Source organism: Nyctereutes procyonoides, unplaced genomic scaffold (assembly GCF_905146905.1).
Source record: "Nyctereutes procyonoides isolate TBG_1078 unplaced genomic scaffold, NYPRO_anot_genome, whole genome shotgun sequence".
NCBI classification, from domain to species: domain Eukaryota; kingdom Metazoa; phylum Chordata; class Mammalia; order Carnivora; family Canidae; genus Nyctereutes; species Nyctereutes procyonoides.
Genome location: NW_026575032.1, coordinates 65,647 through 70,256, shown reverse-complemented (window position 1 = coordinate 70,256; position 4,610 = coordinate 65,647). Strand labels below are relative to the sequence as shown.

Here is a 4,610-nt window from a genome sequence, read left to right as displayed (position 1 = left end):
GAACTGGAGGGTATTATGCTGAGTGAAATATGTCAATCGGAGAAGGACAAACATTATATGGTCTCATTCATTTGAGGAATATAAATAATAGTGAAAGAGAATAGAGGGGAAGGGAGAAGAAATGAGTAGGAAATATCAGAAAGGGAGACAGAACATGGAAGACTCCTAACTCTGGGAAACAAACTAGGAGTGGTAGAAGGGGAGGAGGGCAGGGGATGGGGGTGACAGGGTGTTATTCTGTATGTTGGCAAATTGAACAACAATAAAAAATAAATTTATGAGACCAGACATCCAGCTTCCACTTTTCTAAACTGAATGACATCAATTTTTTTCTGACTAAACACCTCTTGTAGGCAAGGACCATCCTGTAATACAGTATGTTTGAACACAGTAGACCTATAAACATTATAAATAGATTGATGATATAATATGAACCTAACAGACATTTACACAGTATTTATTTTGTGTAAGATTTAGTGCTAGGTACTTTATGATAACTAATTTAATCTTTATAACATTTCTTCTAAAGTTGGCACTATTATGATGCTTTATTTAAATATGGGAAAGTCGAAGAAGAAGAGGTAAGGATGACCTCGTGACCCTGGACCAGCCAAACCCCTTGCATGCTGTGCACCCCAACCCCTTGCATGCCAGCACTTACCTCCCTCAATGTCACCACCATGCCCAAGAGAGAGGCTGAAGGGGATGCTAAAGGAGATAAAGCCAAGGTGAAGGATGAGCCGCAGAGAAGATCTGCAAGGTTATCTGTTAAACCTCCTCTTCCTAAGCCAGAGCCCAAGCCTAAAAAGGCCTCTGCAAAGAAGGGAGAGAAGGTACCCTAAGGGGAAAAGGAGAAAGCTGATGCTGGCAAGGATGGAAATAACTCTGCAGAAAATGGAGATGCCAAAACAGACCAGGCACCGAAAAGCCGAAGGTGCTAGAGATGCCAAGTGAAATGTGTGCATTTTTGATAACTGTGTACTTCTGGTGACTGTACAGTTTGAAATACTATGTTTTATCAAGTTTTATAAAAATGCAGAATCTTGTTTTACCTTTTTTTAAGCTATGTTGTTAGCACACAGAACACTTCATTGTTGTTTGGGGGGAAGAGCATGTGTCACTAATAGAATATCTCTGAAGCTAGTTTGATAACAAAGGGAAAAACACCTTTCCCTTCTAGTTTTGAGAAACTTCCTCTTGGCTCCCAGGAGGAGGGATGTTGACACACATGAGCCACTTTGGTGGTGTGGAAAACTAAAACTCATTTTTTTATGTCTTCTTCTCCCTCCCTGCCTTCAACATAGACTTGACTCCCTTAAACCCAGCGGCCTTTTGGAACCTGACCTCAAGAAATGGTTCCCAGTATGTCAGGCAATCTTGACTTTAGAGTGTCACCACTGAGATGGCGTCCCTCAAAAGAGTCCCTTTTTTTTAGTTTGGGGATCTTCAGATTGATAATTCTGCCATTTTCATTTCATTTCCTGAAAGTCAGGGTTGGCTTGTGAAAAATTGTTAAACAACATGCTGAATGTGAACTGTCAACCCTCACTCTAAACTTTCCCTTTTCAGAGCATCACGTGAGGACTTCGTTGGGTTTTATAGTGGCTTTCTGATTTTGGTAGTCCATTGAAGAAGGGAGTTTGAAAGTTGTTCTATCCTGTTAACCACCGTCTGCCCATGTCCTGTCTGAACTACCATGATGGTTTATGAAAGGTGTCTTTAATGAAGCTGGATACAGTTTGGCTTGAAATAAATAAATAAATAAATAAATAAATACAGGAAACTAGGTCTGGGGACGATTAGTAACTTAGACACACAGCTCTCTGATGGTACTGCTAGGATTCAAATCCAAATGACCTGGATCTTGAGTCAACCCATTTAAACACTATGCCATTCTGCTTAGATGAAGAGCAATAGCATCGAGTGATTGAACTGTGTATCAGCAACTATTGTTGTGTCATTGGCATTAAAATTCTAATACACTCCTGGCGCTTATTCTTTCTGATACAGATCATTTCTTTCACTCTCTGAAGCTCTAATACTCGGCTGTTTGTTTATCCAGTAGAGATATTTGCCAGTAATAACAATTTCGTATTTGAGAAATAACGATATAAAATGTTCTATCTAATGTTGATGAGTTCATTTATATAATGTCTTTCTCCCTGAAAGAGAGCTCTCCTTTTCTGTCACAGTCTTCAGAGGGCTGATCAAATGGTTTGCCTTTCTAATAAAATCATTCCTCAGAAGTACTTTCTGACTTTCCAAAAATGAGCTACGTATCTCAGAATCTCTGAGAAAAAGAGAAACCATCCTAAAAGAAAAGGAATATACAACACTTGGAAACAATAGTGTGTAATAAATCTAAAGAATCCGGCACTTTCTCGACCATAAAATGCTAAGGTTATCACTGAGAAATTATCAACTTTTCTCCCTCAAAGGGACAAGACTGCCCACCTGGAACTGAGCAGAAGACTCAGGCCTCTACAGAAACTATTCAATATGCATGACTATAAAACATCCAACCAGTGTCTGGGTCATGGTTCATAGGACGAAGGGCTTTCCCCTTGGTACTGAGGCTCCCACTTACCTCCAATATATGACAAATGACTTGTTAGTCCGCAAGTTCACATAGCTTTGGCAACTGTTATATAATTCTGTCAGCATTTATAGTTAGACTTTAACCAAGGTGACCAGGAAGGCTCCAGTCTGGAGGTCAGACAGAGATCCTGTTTTGGGGGAGAGTTGGGAAGAAAATAGCAGCTTTCTCATCCACTGTTCAAGTATCCTATGGGGCCAGAAGCTGAATCAATCATTGGTTTCTTTTAGAAGCATAGTTGAATTAGCCCCTATTCACAGAAAAAAAAAAAAAAAAGATTCAGCAAATAGCCGTATAACACAGTGATTCCATTAAATATTCAAAATAAGTGTCCATAATAATTGTATGGAATGGAAAGATATTATACATGTTGATTTTTGTTTAAAAATAAGCCCAATTAAACAAAGTCAGAAGTCAAAGAGTAAGAGAGTTTCACTACTATAATAAATGCTATCCCTGAATTTAGAATAAACACAGTTAGTCAAGAAACTGAAAATATAAAAGGTAGATTCTGAAGACATCTTTCAATGAGATAACTTAGAAGCTAGAAAATAAAACTTTTCTTTAGTCTTCCTGTTCATTAATAAGAAAAGACCTTTTAACATCACAAAGTGGGGAGAAATGAAGCTGGGAAACATGAGAAGCCACCTTGCCAAATCATTTGTGAGCCTTTAGACTAAAGGCAAATCATGTTAGGGAGAGAGAGAGAAAGAGAGATGATCTATTTTAAGGGGAAGGGTAGAAGTGGCCAATATATAATGAAACTTAAAACTTATATCTAATAAACACTTAGTCCACTTACACTGTACTGTACTGACTCCAGCTTTATACACAACTATATATGTAAGAAAGTACATGGGCTTGAGTAACAGAAGGACCTTTGTTTAGATCCATTCTCTGCCACTTACTAGTTGTTTGACATTTGCGAGTCAGCTAAACCCTTAGGGAACTAACACAAGAGAGTAATACTTTAGACTAAAGAGATCTTGAACTCAAAGGTATTTTCGAATTCGGTGTGGAAGACTGCCATAGCGGTGGTATGAGTAAATTTTATAATGGTGTCCTGAAAAGTCCCCTTCTTAATGAATTCCTAATTATGTTTGTATAAAATGAGACGGTGTTTTAAGTGAATGGTGATTTAACAAGTTTTATTGCCTCAAAGCCATTTGACCCATTGATAAAATTTCTAATATTTATGACACTGTGTAGAACATTCAAAAGCATTCCAGTGGAAGCTCTCACATCATCCATCAGTCACTTTGAAAACAGGCAGAGCTCTTTATGGTGACATCTGGCTAGCCTCATGATAACCTTTGATCTTTTTATCTGGGGTGCATCCACTGCAGCAATCACAGGCTTCTGTGGCTTTCCAAGTTAGCAGCTCCGCACATTTGGGAAAATGCAAATTTGGTATCTTTTCAAGTATGTTGTTACAGTAATGTTTCTATTATCTTGGAAGGGGAAGGGAGGTTCAGCAATAGGGATAAATTACATTCTTTTCCTCTCTAGTTAATGCTCACAGAACTTCTAGAAAGTTCACTTTACCCCTTTGCCTGTAAGATGCAAGGCAGTGTGGTAACATGGAAAAAGCAGCAAACTTGAAATCAGGAGTGAGAGGAAGCAACAATCATATGTTGAGTATCCACAACATGACAGGCACAAACATTCTATAAATGTAAGTGCTGTGTATTCAGTACTGTATATAGTATGTAAAGATACGTCAGAGTGTGTATGTATATACACAGTGTGTTTATAATTTAATTCAATAATGATATTCCAATCTGTCTTCAAATCTCGACTTCACTGCTTGCCAGGTAAACAGGGCAAATTACTTAATTACTCTGGTTTTAATTTGTTATTAAGTGAATTATATTATATCTCCTTCACAAGATTGTTCCGAGGATTAAATGGGATAAGGTATGAAAAAGTATTTGGCAAACTGCCTAGAGCATACTAGGCACTCAATAAAATAATCATGTTTATTATACAAATACTTAGCACTTAACATGGACCT

At 37.9% G+C, this 4,610-nt stretch overlaps 1 pseudogene; it reads left to right on the top strand.

Moving 5' to 3' along the window:
* Window positions 1–680: 680 nt before the first annotated feature.
* LOC129504303 (non-histone chromosomal protein HMG-17-like) lies at window positions 681–954 on the top strand (annotated as a pseudogene).
* Window positions 955–4,610: the final 3,656 nt, after the last annotated feature.